Source organism: Lygodium microphyllum, chromosome 28 (assembly GCF_053477565.2).
Source record: "Lygodium microphyllum isolate KBCC chromosome 28, Lygodium_microphyllum_v1.1.10, whole genome shotgun sequence".
NCBI classification, from domain to species: Eukaryota; Viridiplantae; Streptophyta; class Polypodiopsida; order Schizaeales; family Lygodiaceae; genus Lygodium; species Lygodium microphyllum.
In genome coordinates, this window is record NC_141162.1 from 78,218,472 (window position 1) to 78,233,310 (window position 14,839).

A 14,839-nucleotide genomic window follows, 5' to 3' on the forward strand; every position below is an offset into this window, starting at 1 on the left:
GGTCATTTCCTATTCTCTCGACTATCATGTCGTTGACAAATATCGCATCTCTTAACATACGCAAACGCATCCTGGAAGATGGCAGGCCACCAATAACCTGCTCTTAAAGCCTTTTGTGCTGTAAGCCATCCAGCAAAATGGCCACCGCAAGCAGAATCATGGCACTCTTCCAAAATGAATGGCACCTCATCAGGCATCACACATCGGCGATAGATGTCATCAACCCCTTGCCGATATAATGTACCTGCAATCAAGGCAAACTTTAACGCTTGCTGCTTAATTTTCCGTTTCTCAGCTTTAGATAATTCGAATCCCGCCTCTCCCATCGATAAATAATGTGTTATTGCAGCATACTAGGAGGGAATAGATGCCGTATCTATTTTAAATAACAACTCCATGTCACTACCTTCAGCCACAGATTCTTTCGGCTCCCCAAAGTCCACAAGACATTCCATGATGCCTTGCAACCTTGGTGGCTTACGACGGATTTCATAATCAAATTCCTGCAAAGTGATTAACCACTTCGCTAGACGATCAGGCGGCTATAGCTTATTCATCAATAATCGAAGTCCCTCCGCCTTTGTATAAAGCAGGACTTTCTCATAGAGAATATAATGCCTAAATTTCTTGGTCCCAAAGACCATCGCTAAACACAACTTCTCCATGTAGGTATAATTGATCTCGGATACCCCCAGCTTCCGGCTAGCAAAAGCAATCGGGTGGTACCACTTCTCTTCCCAAATTTGGGCTAAACAGCAGGCTGATACTATACATGGTGGCTGCCGAAAATATATAGAACACCTCACCTCTTTTAGGTGCTTTTAAAACGGGAGCTCTTGCTAGCTCCTGTTTCACATCCTCGAATGCTACCTTACAAGGGTCACCCCATTCAAACAAACAGCTAAAGGACAATAAATTTGTAAGCGGCAACGTTCTTTCTGCCAAGGCGTTTATGAATCTACGGTAATAACCAACCGAAGACAGAAAGCTATGAACTTCTTTCGGAGTGCGTGGTGGACCCATGGCAACTATAACTTTGACCTTCTCAGGGTTTGTCGCAATTCCTACCGAACTGACCACGTGACCCAACAATAGCCCATAAGGTACTCCAAAAACACACTTCCGTGGGTTTAGAGCGATGCAGAATTGTCTACAGCGCTCAAAGCATTTTCTTAAAATGATCAACTGCCTTTCTCTCACGGTGGCAGCCCCTAAGTCATCAATAAACACCTTCAACTCTTCAGGGGATATGTCACCGAATGTCTTATCTGCTATTCGTTGCCACGAACCAGGCGCATTGCATAAACCAAAGGCCATCACATGGTACGCAAAAGTGCCAAAGACAGTAATAAAAGTTGTTTTTAACTTGTCCTCTTCTGCAATTGCCATCTGGTTATATCCTGCAAAGCAATCCATGAACGAATATATTTCCCTACCCGCTAATTGATCCAAAATCTGGTCAATAAATGGCAACGAGTAGTAGTCCTTAACAGTCTGCTTATTCAGCTCTCTAAAGTCTACACATAATCGGATTTGATTATTTTTCTTCTTTCTGATCACAACTGGCAAACACCATTCCGTGTGTTGCACAGGAAAAATCAAACCCGCTTTCTGAAGCTTCTGTAACTCTTCAAACAGCCCGTCCCTCAGTTCGAAAGGCATACGCCTTACTTTCTGTCGTACAAGACGACTGCCCTCTTTCAACGGAATTGTATGAACAGCAAGACTAGGAGAAATGCCTCTCAACTCATCATAACTCCAGGCAAAAATATCACGGAATTCCTGAATCAAGGCCACATAGTCCTCCCTTTCTGCTGTGCTGAGCATAGAACCTAATTTGATCGGATCATCAGGCGTACCAAGGTCTAGCTCGATAACATCTGCATCTCTTATATGAACTTGGCCCTCTATCGGCTCGTTCAAAGTAATGTGATAGATGTCTTCCGTGGTGGATCCCTCTTTGGACTCATCACTCGATGATGTCTCACTGGCAGATAAATCTTCTAATGTCTCCAATTCTGTAGAAGATAGAGGAGCTCTCTCACTCTGCGGGGACTCAGGATAAGCATCAACCACCACACGCTGGGCACCTCTGCCGAATATTAGTCGACCGGCGGGTATATCTACTTGGCAGTCCGCTTGCAAGATCCAAGGTCATCCGAGTAATACTTGGTAACTTGGCCGGCTTGCAAAACGAATCACCCTAAAGTCCAACAGGCATTCTACATTTGCAACAGTGACATGGACCTTAGTAATACAGCCTTCCGGATGTCTCAAACTATCATCTGCCATTCTGAGAATTGTGGAGGTATCTTTCTGGATCGCAAGACCCAACCTTTCCATTAGTTCAAAACTCATAATGTTAACAGATGATCCCGTATTGACAATGGCATAATCTACTAATATCCCATCGACATAGGCTGCAACCCTTGGGCAATGCTTCTCAGCATGCTCGAACCAGTCATCACCAACTCGCGCAATACCCAAAGGTTCTACGATATACCCGGTACGGAGGATCTTTCTAAATTCATTGCGTACTCCTGGGGAAAGCTTAATAAGCTGTAAGAGGTTCACGTCCGGCTTGACTTCGCAAAGAGAGCTCGCCAAATCGAATTCATGATAGTTCGATAGAGTTCGCTTTTCACTCCAAACCATCCGCTCTTTAGGTCGCTGAACCGGCTTTATTGCCTCTTTTTTAACTTTCACCTTCTTCTTTGGTGGTTCCTTATCGGCTTTACTTTCCACGAGCTTCAAAGGTCCCCCTTCCATGGCAGGATCCAAAACTTGCGTTCCTTTGTCACCTTGTTTAGGGTTTCCGTCGACAGGCTTATCCTTGTCGGCCTCTCTACCCTTTTGACCTCTTGTAAGAACAGCTCGCAGATTAGAGGTTTCAGCATCATTAATGCGTACAGCCTCAATCAAACTAACCCCACTACCACTAGGTAGCTCCTCCATTGTAGTATTTGGTCGTTGAAGTATTTGTTTAGGCCCATCTTCTCGTTGAGAATCATTTCCTTGCACACGATGATTAATAGGCCCTGGTTGCCGACTACCTCGCTGGAGGGAACTGATTTTACTCCAGCAAGTAGCTGCTAAATGGCCGGATGTCACACTTAACATTTGGGCAATTTCTTGGATAGTGCTGCCCACCACACCATTTGCAACTAAACCTCGAAGGTGCACCCTCATCTGGGTATCTACTTCCTATCAAATTTTGTTGTTTTTTAAGGAAGTTGACATCAACGGCTATTTGCCGATATTGCTCCGTGATCTTGTTGGTATAATTCTTCATCATGTCCTTAACCTCGCCAAGAACATTGGAAGCGCTCGACTCATAGCCTTGGTCATTACCATATCGTTCCATCGGCCTAACAATTCGATTAGGCACTGGTTGTTGAGCCACAGACATGGTGTTAGAATTGACCGCCTGGCCTCCACCATTTGGAGCCATTTGACTGCCCGTAGGCATCGACATGCTAGGGGGAGCTGGTAATAAAGGGACATTCTGCACCATGTTCCCTCTCCCATTAGGGTTAGCCAATCGCTATCCCTTGGCCACTACTGCCATTGGCCATCACCACATTGTTTCCCAATACTAAACCCATATTCGAATTGCCTCAAGAAGCATAGGCTGCTTGTAGTCGGGATTCCACCTCTTGTGCTCGCGTAATGGCAGTATCTATATCCCCCAAGGGGACACTACTCAACTGCAATTGGATATTAAAGTCCAAACCATGTAGGAAATATTGCAATTGGGCAACTGCGGGGATAGGAATAGAGGTGTCCAACTTACGGAAAACCTCTTTTATTTTCTTCGCATAAGCACGAATATCCTCGTGTGGTTCTTGGCGGGTCACGTTGAGTACACGCAACCAATATTGCCCACCCCTTTCAGGGGAAAACTCCCTTCAAAAAGCTCCATAAAATGAATCAATATTCAATATGGTTCCGGCTTCTAAACCATGATACCATATAGCGGCTCTTCCTTTGAGAGTCATATTGAAGAACATCATTTAATGTCCTTCTTCTTGGATGCGACAGTTAAACATCAACTTTTGAAACTCCCTAATATGGAGTTCCGCATCTTCCTCAACTAACCATTAAAAATGGGTAGCGGGTAACCTAGAGCCGGCAAATCCGTCATTCCTGCTGGAATTGCAATAGGCTGCGCCATCACGAGGATTGGATTTGCACTAGGAATAGGGGACGGTGGGGTTACACTTCCCGCTCTTGATGTAGACTGGCTTATGGAAGGAAGGGGAGCACTAGAGCTTCCACCTTCTCCTAACTTATTGCTTGTGGCACCAAGACCACTAGATCCACTCCCTCGTAAGGGTTCAGCACCGCTACGCTTAGGGGAATATCTCCTAAAAATTTCAGTACGTCGCCAGCTCTTTCGTCTCTTTCTTGCTTTTGGATTTCTGCTAGACGATGCGTATCGCGTTAAATAACGGATCAATCTTAGTATCCTTTGGCATAAACTGCTAGTTGGTCCCTAGACAACCAGGATTCGAGGACCGCCACTTTTAAGCGGCTCCCAGCAGACGCACCACTGATGGACCTAAAAACGGGCCGACACTGGCTCATGCACTAGCCGGGCCTCGTCACTACGCATAAGACAACCCCTCGGCCTCGCGGCCAGAAGCGTCTATCAAAATCTCTGCCTTCCTAAACATTGCGTTTGTAATACGTTGTAGTCCAACTGATCCTAACCCAATATTACTCCTCAGAGGGAGTCCCTTTCACATAGCCAAAAGGCTCGAATCACATACACATGGGGTTCCTCCTACGGCTGAATGCCGTCAACCCTCTGCGACTCTCCTACACCTTGGGGATTGGCCCCTCAGTGCGTCGCTCAACAAATAGACACATCGCATAAAAGTCGCTCAAGGTACCAAATAAGCGTGTCCAGGAGTGTACCATTTCTTCCTCACTTGCTTTCCCCTTTGGGACCCGCATCTACCTACAGCATGGGTACCTCACTGCCTCTCAACGTAGGTCATGTCCTAATAAAACAATTGCAATGCATGTCCAGGAGGGAGCTGGTCTCTGATACCTTTAAATTCTTTTCATTCGCTATGCATTTGGTGGATGCCTAGTGCTCAAACATTTAGCAAAACAATATCGTGCACAAGTGCAAAAACATTCTTTTAATGGTTTCCTTTCTCTAGCGTTCGTGCTTCCTTGCATGGGCCTAGCACCGAGGTGATCCTCGTGCTACTAGGCTCTTAATTTTAATTATTTTCCGTCCTAAATGCTATGCATAGAAATCAGCAACTTTTCCATCATCTCACACGGCATTTAGACATATTTCAACTACCCTACCCTCCCCCGTTTAAATATTGCATCGTTGCATACCTTTATACGGCATTTTGCCGTTATTTTGTGTATAAAAAACGGAAAAAATGCACTAAACCACAAAAGTAGGGCTGATCTGAAGCAAATCCTCATGCCTTAGCCCTGCTATACATCCATGGACATTGCTCTTATTTATCATTATTTTTCCGAAGCCCGAAATGTATTTTTCCCTATTTTTAAAGGGTTTTTCCCTATTTTCTTGCTATTTTTTCCATTTTCCTTCATTTTTTAATTACTGAAAATTGAGATCAATTTATGGGCTGTGGCCCTTAGTTCCTTTCAGCAAAAATAAAATTTTAGTTGATGTGGATTAATTATTTCATCATTTTTCTCCCCAAAAACCCCATTTTCCTTTGTTTTTTTTAGCATTTTACATGTTTCGGTTTACCGTTTTCCGCCATCCGACACATGTATTTCTGATTGTTAAATGATAGAGGGACAGAAAACAACTCAAACAATGATATACTCAAATCTCATTCCATATGAACACATTTTCATAAACCAAAATTGTATCCAAAGACCATTTTCTTTATAAAAACTATTATTACCGTGATTTGCGGGTTTTTGTATTTAATTTGGCGCATCCCACGACTGATTTCCAGCCATGAATTCTGCTTGGAATCAGCAATCTACAATGATTTGGCATTGCCCTTCAATCTCGTCAAGAATCGGACGGCCGTCCATTTCCATTCTATTCTTTTACGCACGAACAGGGGTTAAGAGGAGGAGAGGAGGAGGAGAGAGAAAGACTGAAATTGCAGGTTTCGATCCGGGCCACCATATCTTGCGTGAGGGGCGGCGATGCGGAGCGTGGAATTCCTGGAGTCTGCCCCTACCTTCATCTCCATCACTTGTTTGTGACATCCATGCCTCAATGGGGGCCGTTTTTTTCTCGCCGTCATTCAATTCGCGGCACTTCCTGGACTGCGACGAAAAATTGGGGGTGGGGAAGCCAAAGGGCACCCCCCCCACTAGTCATGCCTTTTGATTTCTCACATTTGGCCACTCTCTTGGGCGTCCCGGCCGGTTTTTGGCTATCTTCCTCGTCCGAGCTCCGATTGACGTGCTGTAAAATTTTGGGCGTCCGTCTCGGCATCCCGGACAGGCCTGTAGCTCCCGTATCCCGTCCCAACTGACAGAAAAATTACTAAAAATCCGGACGTGTCACTTGGGCGCCCGCCGTCGACTGCTTGACGCTTAAAATCGTCCTAGATCAAGCCGCCGCCTTCGAGATCCGGTATTTTTCCCCGCATTTCCACATTTTTCTCCTATTTTTAGGCACGTTTCGAGGCCTAAAATCCAGCTTTCACTATAAGTACTTTCAAATGCCTACTTTTAAGTGCCAAAAAGCAATGTCCAGGCAAACTGCTAAGGTGGAATTCTTTCTGGGAGGAAAGAAGACTTCAGTCAAATTCAGAGTCATGAATTTAGGTATCCATGAGTGTCTACTCGGAATGGATTGGCTTAAGCCCAATGACGCCCACATTCACTGTGGGAAGGGTCAAGTTTCTTTTCGAAACTCTGGAAGGGAATTTGTCACAACTCAAGGTGAGGCAGGAGTTCCAAGAATCCAATTAGCCAAAGTATCTCGGATCATAAAAGGAGTCAGAAAAGGATCACCTGTTTACTTGATCAAACTCAACAAGTTAGATCAAAAGCAAGAGTCTCATGAAGGACCTTCTTGGCTAAAGGAATACACTGATGTATTCCATGAAGAATTGACCGAACTTCCACCTCAAAGAGAAGTGGATCATGAGATTAGGTTAGTGCCTGGAGCTGCGCCAATTGCAAAGAGACCTTATAGAATGTCCATACTAGAAGCAATAGAGTTGAAGGAACAACTCAAGCAACTGTTAGATTAGGGCTACATCCGGCCTAGCAATTCACCGTGGGGAGCTCGAGTACTATTCCAGAAAAAGAAAGATGGGACACTTCGACTATGTATTGATTACCGAGGGTTGAATCAATCAACAGTCAAGAACAAGTATCCTATTCCTAGAATAGATGAGCTTCTTGATCGTCTTCAGGGTGCAAAGATCTTCTCCAAGATTGATCTCAGGTCAGGTTACTATCAGATAAGGATCAAGGAAGAAGATATCCCAAAGACGGCTTTCAATACAAGATATGGGCACTTTGAGTTCTTGGTTATGTCATTCGGGCTTACGAATGCACCTGTTACCTTCAATAGATTAATGCATGATATCTTTAGACCATATCTCGATGATTTCATGCTTGTCTTCTTTGATGACACTTTAATCTATTCTAAACAGGAAGAAGATCATGAACCTCAACTTCGGATTGTCCTTGAGACAATGAGGTCACATAAGCTGTATGCAAAAATGAAGCAGTGTGCATTCTTCAAGCGTCAGATTGAATATCTGGGATTCATAGTATCATCATAAGGAATATCAGTAGACCCAGCCAAGGTCAGAGATGTGCTTGAATGGCCAACACCAGTGTCTGTCAAAGAAATATGCAGCTTTCTTGGATTGACAGGATGGTATAGGGTCTTCATAAAAAACTATGCTTTGATTGCAGCACCTTTGACAGATTTACTAAAGAAGCAGACTTCCATTACATGGTCAACTTCCGAACAAAATAGCTTCGACAGATTGAAGCAAAGTTTGATATCACCACCTATTCTAAAACTTCCTGACCTCAATAAGGAGTTCGAGGTAGTAACAAATGCTAGCATTCTTGCCTTGGGGTGTGTACTTATGCAGGAAGGTCATCCAGTAGCATACTCTTCAAGGAAATTGAAGAGTCATGAAAAGAATTATGCCATGCATGATCTGGAATTACTAGCTGTCATCCATGCTCTAAAGCTTTGGAGACACTACCTGTTGGGTAACAAGTTTACTTTAGTAACCGATCATAAGAGTCTCAAATGGATTTTTACCCAGAACGAGCTCAACATGAGGCAACGTCGGTGGATTGAAGTGTTGGAGGAATATGATTTTGAAATCAAGTACCGACCAGGGAAGGAGAATGTAGTTGCCAATGCACTTAGTCGCAAGGCATTCCTAAATTCCCTAATCTTGCAGAATCCATCAACGGCCAGATCTCTAGCTACAAAAGTATCTATGCCAAACAACCCTATACTTGAACTAGCTAGAGAGGAAGCATGTCATGATTTGGCCTACCAAACAATGCTAAGGAAATATCTACCAAGGAGCAGAATCAAAAGTTGCTAGCTAAGTATCAGGAATTTTCCATTGATAATGGACTTGTCTACTACAGAACAAGGCTATGTATACCAGCAAGCTAGTCACTTAAGCAGAAGATAATGTGGGAAGCTCATGATTCCCCTTTCGCAGGACATCCTGGCTATGCTAAGACTCTTAATGCAGTTAGAAAGAGCTACCATTGGGAGAGGCTTAAAGGTGACGTTCTCAAATATGTCACTGAGTGTTTGTCTTGCCAACATATCAAAGCCGAACATGTCTTGATGCCAAGGAAACTGCAACCGCTTGACATCCCCCAAATGAAATGGGAATTCATCGGTATGGATTTTGTTGTAGGCTTACCCCAAGTCCAGGGAGGATACAACTCCATCATGGTTGTGGTTGACATGCTTACCAAGGTTGCACACTTGATTCCAGTAAAGACAAACTATAAAGCCTCCGACATTGCAAGATTGTTTATCAAGGAGATATTCAAGCTACATGGTTTACCCAAAAGAATCATTAGTGATCGAGATTCTCTCTTCACATCACACTTCTGGAGGGCTATCTTTGAAGCTATTGGGACTCAACTCTGTTTTAGCACCGCCTACCATCCCCAAACGGATGGCCAAACAGAGCGAGTAAATCAAGTCATCGAGGATATGCTTAGGGCATACTACTGTCGAGAGCCGAAAAGGTGGATTCAATACTTGCCGTTGGTTGAATTTGCCTACAATGCTTCTTACCAGCAGAGCATTCAGATGACTCCTTTCCAAGCATTGTATAGTCATAATTGTCAAAGTCCTCTAAAATTTTCTGATCCAACCCTAAGGGTTGAAGCATCAAGGCAGATGTTGGAAGACATGGATGATCAAATAAAGTCAATAAGACAAGACATACAGGCGGACAAGGATAGACAGAAGGCATACGCGGATCTGAAACGTCAAGAAAGAGTCTTCGAAGAAGGAGACATGGTCTTCATTCGCGTACACCCTAAAAAGAGTTCTCTATCTCTAGGAGATTGCAAGAAGCTAAGTCCAAGGTATTGTGGGCCATACAAAATCATCAAATGCCTAGGACCCAATGCTTATAGATTGCAACTCCCTGAGAACCTAAAAGTTCACAATGTATTCCATATTAGCCTATTGAAAAAATATGTACCCAACCCTAACCATGTACTTGATGACCAACAAATTGTAATGCCTAGTCAAGGAGTCCTTGAACTAAGGCCGGATAGGATCTTAGATGTTAGGGAGAGACAGTTAAGATCCAAAACCTTGAGAGAATACCTCGTCCAGTGGAAAGATTATCCCGAGGAGGATGCCACTTGGGTAGATGAAGGCACTCTCAACCATCAGTATCCCCAGTTTACCTCGAGATGAGGACATCTCGATTCCTCTAAGGGGGAGAGAATGTAATATTTCAGGCCATGTGAAGTCTCGGGAAAATAATAAGGTTGCAGTGAGGTTTGGGATGGGATAGTCTAAACTAATACACTCTCCACTGAGCCCAAACGAGACACAGTTTTTCGAAACCGCGTATTTCTCATAGGAATTTCCTCTTGGGAGGAGGATAAGGGATAAATATGGGATTTAATGCAAATTTTTTTTTACCTTTTCCCTCAGCCGAAGCGTGGCTGAGGGAAGGGAATGGTGCTAAAATGCTCTCTCTCTATCCCCACCTTCCTCCCTCTCTTTATCTCCTTCTTCCTCCCCCTCTCTCTCTCTCTCCCTCTCCCTCCCTCTCGCTCTCTCTCCCTGTATCTGCCTCTCACTCTCTCTTTCTTTATTTCTCACTCTCTTATCCCAATGTCATCTCTTCCTTCCCCCCCTCTCTCTCCCCAATGTCATCTCTTCCTTTCCTCTCTCTCTCTCTCTCTCTCTCTCTCTCTCTCTCTCTCTCTCTCTCTCTCTCTCTCTCTCTCTCTCTCTCTCTCTCTCTCTCTCTCTCTCTCTCTCTCTCTCTCTCTCTCTCTCTCTCTCTCTCTCTCTGTAGTGGTGGAGGGGAGGGATCACATGCAGGATCCACGTGGAGAGAGAGGCCCTACCCCCCTCCTCCCATAAATATTCATCTTCTAATGACGACGAGGGGGAGAGGAAGAGGGTGATACTCAGTCCGTGAGGGAGACGACTGCGACAATTTGCTGTGGAGGGAAGGGTGAGGAGATAAGAGGCTACGCCCCTTCTACGCACGTCACCGGCCCCGTTAGCTGCTGCAGGGCCCTTGAGGCCGCTGACTGGAAGCTTTTCCCCCCCTCGCTTGATAACGCCGCACATCCCTTCCTTGGGCCTTCGGCCATAGTGCCAGACGCTACCTGGGCCTCTGAACGGTGATGTTCCCCCCCTCGTTCTGCCGCAAGGATAGCCGTAGGGCTGACGTACCACGCCACCACCCAGGCGGACGTCCCAGCCTACCTTCCCCCCCGTCCCGCTAAACGGGCCCTAGGCCACGATCTTAACCACCTTTCCCCTCTGACTACCTGCCATGCACTGAAACTGTCTTGGACTACCACGATCGTAACCACACATCACCAGCTGCATGGGGCCTGTGAGGAAAAGATAAGGAAGGGAAGCAGAGAGGAGTGAAGAAGAAAAGAGTGGTGTGAAAGAAGTAAGAGGGTGGAAAAAGATAAGGAAGGGAAGTAGAGAGGAGTGAAGAAGAAAAGAGTGGTGTGAAAGAAGTAGAGGGTGGAAAAAGATAAAGAAGGGAAGTAGAGAGGAGTGAAGGAGAAAGGAGTAGTGTGAAAGAAGTAGAGGGTGGGAAAAGATAAAGAAGAGTAAGAAAGGAGTAAAAGAGGAAGAGTAGAGAAGGAATAGAGGGAGGTAGAAGGGTAAAAAGGGAGGAAAAAATAGGAATGAAGGAGGAGTAGGGAAGGAGAAGAAAAAGGTAGAGGAAGTGCAAGGAAAGAGAATAATTTCCTTCTATACCTTTTACCCCAATCCAAAGTTCTCCAAAGGTTCATGTGGTTGCAAAACCACACTCACCCATAAACTTTTTGCCAAGTACATACCCTATAGGTTTTTCTTCTTAGGCTTTGTAAATCTTTTTCTCTCCGAAGAATCTAAGAACCTAAAGGTCCTATCATTCCTTCTCGTGATCAACCATTTAAACGGCACCTTGCCTCGAAAGAGAGTCGGTGGAAATCCAAAAGAAAGAGTAAAAGCTACCTTCACATTCAAACTGCGATGCCGCCTAAGAAAGTCCAAGGAGTAGCTGCGGGAGGGTCATCTCCCGGTATCCATGTGGATATCTCACCCCAAAACCAGGTTTTTCTTCTTGGCTTTAAATCGGTTTTAAGTCAATCATGCAAAGAGAAATTGTTAGGGATAGGATATATTTTTCCGAGTTATTTATAATGAAGAAGTTTAGTTTATTTGAATAAATGATAATGTATAGAACATAGTTTCCTTCGAATAGCGTCATGCATTATAACGAATTACGAGCAAGATTATCTACTTACTATAGTAGTATATTTCAGTTAAATCCTGAGGGTATAGAAATTGTATCTTGCACCATTAGTCCTATTCCTTTTTGCAACGAATCATTGTAAATGATTAAATTCATGAAAGCTTTCTTTCGTTGCTCAAATTACTAGGAAGTTATCATTGCTAATTGCACATCTTAGCAAGGGAAATGATTGTTATTTAGCATGAGTTCGTCTGCAAGGAAAAAGGAAGATTAAATTGAATTGTACCGACTGAAAAATCAATTGTCACAAGGATAACAAAACCGTGATGAGGTGATCAATATTACCTTCCAAAAGATAACCAAACCAATCTAAACTTAGAAATACCATGCTGCAAAAAAATATGCCTTGGAAATGATTTAAAGACCAAAGAAACCTTTATACCTTAGGTACTTGAATACTTTCCTTATTGTAGGGTCAATAAATTCGTAAAGATAAAGAACTAGGGTATGTCCCTGAGGTTCTTAAAAAGAGACCCTGGGTCCAACATACGTCAGCTTAAAGGATCTAAAACAGATTATTCCATCGCAGGACTTGCGCAGCAAGTACGAAGTCATTTAGTCTTGTGATTGATTCACAAGGAGAAAGGGTAAAAACCCTCAACAAGGATGGCAGATCCTTACGCAAGTTATCTTGCAAAAGGACGTATTTTTGGATATCCTTCTAAATAAGGAAAGTTATAAACTGGAAACTAAAGTATCTAGGGAACTTTAGGGTTGACCAAGTTGGGTTAATAAGGTACGCCCTAACCCGGAATATAAAGGATCTCGCCAATTTACAAGACACTTTGGGAACAAGTGCTGATACACTCAAAAGGAAAGAACACTTCCTTAGCAGTTGGCCAAACAACACGGTCGATTAATGGAAATGTTTGTGCTTGCTAGAGAATTTAGAGCACTGTTTGAATTATGAATTACAAATTAAATAAATACCTATACTTCAGGTTAAAGGCCTGAAGGGAGAGGCAGTTTCAGTTACCCCCGACTGCCTGCCTGACCCTAACCAAGGGGGTTGTTGACCGCACTGGGAACGTGGACCGAACCCGCCGCGAGAGGTCTCTCTGTTGAGCTCTACTTGGAGCATGAGGACGCTTGGGTGCCGGGGGGCTCTGGCCGTAAATCCCTTGCCTTACGGGTCCTGCACAAGAGGCTAACGTGACTCGAGATTGGATCTCGAGGCCCGCATACTAGTCTACGAGCAGAAGCTTGGAATAGTGATCACTGTGGATTACTGGATAGCCTTCGGGCAGGTTAAGGACAAGCCTACGGGCAAAACTCCTTGTATTTTAAAGATAAAAAAATGATGATAAAGAACTTGTTTGATATTGTTTTTCTATGTCACATGATAAGATTACGTGAAGAAACCAGTGTTTAACGGATTAATTAAAGAAGCTGGTTGTTACATGTCAAACTAATGTGTTAGATAATTACATAACTAAAACAAACCGAGGAAAGTGCGGAGGATGGGCCATAGGTCCGCCGTCCTGCGGTTGGGTGGTCCCGGTTAGCCGGGAACTTTTCTCAAAGAACAGCAGGAGGATCGTCAAAGTAAACGAATAATGAAAGCGATGACCTAAAGTTATGTCTTAACCGATTTACGCTGTTTTAGGGGAACGGAATGGGACTATGCTTATAGCAGAGAGGTTGAGCTTTGCATCCCTCTCGTCTCCCATTCTCCTTGAACCAAGTGCAACGTGAATCCACTTCCGACCTGGCGTTTCTGCGTAAAGTAGTTTGCTTGGGTCCGACGCTAGTTGCTGTTAGTTAATGACCAATCAGGAAAACCCTAATTCCGATCAATCCTAAGTGGGAACGGCCAGGATACTTCTGCTACGTGGCAGATGCGGAAAGACCTAGATCGCAAATCCCGTAACATTCTATGGGAGTGCCGGGTGGAGCTTTCTAGACATCCCTTCCGATGGATTGCTAAGATGTGTCCTGGATGATATGAAGAGGACACGTTACACTCCTCACCTTACAGAATGAGAGAAGCGGATCAATAAGTTGGAAATGTACTTTACACTCTACCCTAGGAGTGATGAAGCAAAGATTTTGATAATCTTAATCTCCTTCAAGATGTGGAAATCTCAATTCCTCTAAGGGAACGAGGATGTAATGCTCTCTCTCTCTCTCTCTTCCCCCCCTTTCATGTGAATTAGTATTAAGGGGAGGGGGGGGACTAAACCTTAATGAGAAAAGGACAAAAAGAAAATAACGAATCTTTTTTGCACCACCCCAGTTTGACAATCTTTGCAACCTGGATTCCATCAACAAGGAAGACTTGACATCACGCAATCGTACCAAGGCCTCCATGCCACCACGCATTCGGCATCGCAAGATGATGAGAGGAGGAGAAGCAATTGAATGATGATACTCAATATCGTAGGATGAGAGGAAGAGAAGCAATCAAATGATTGATGACTAAGGATTAAGCTTGAGCACTAAAGCCTATATAATCTAGTGATAGGCAATTTAAAAGCTAATGATATTACCTTGCACGCCTAGTTGCTGCACAAACACAGAGAGAGAGAGAGAGAGAGAGAGAGAGAGAGAGAGAGAGAGAGAGAGAGAGAGAGAGAGAGAGAGAGAGAGAGAGAGAGAGAGAGAGAGAGAGAGAGAGAGAGAGAGAGAGAGAGAGAGAGAGAAGAAGAAGAAGTGGAAGGAGAAAGGAAGGGAAGAAGGAAGGAGGAGAGAGGAGGAAGTGAAGGCTGAGGAGAAGACAAGAAGAGGAGAAAGGAAGGAGAGTAGAAGAGGGATAAAGAAGAAGAGGAGGAGGGAAGTAGAAGAGGTGAGAAGAAGAAAGAGAGGAGGAAGGGAGTTGAAGGTGTAAAGAAGGATAAAGGGAAGGAAGA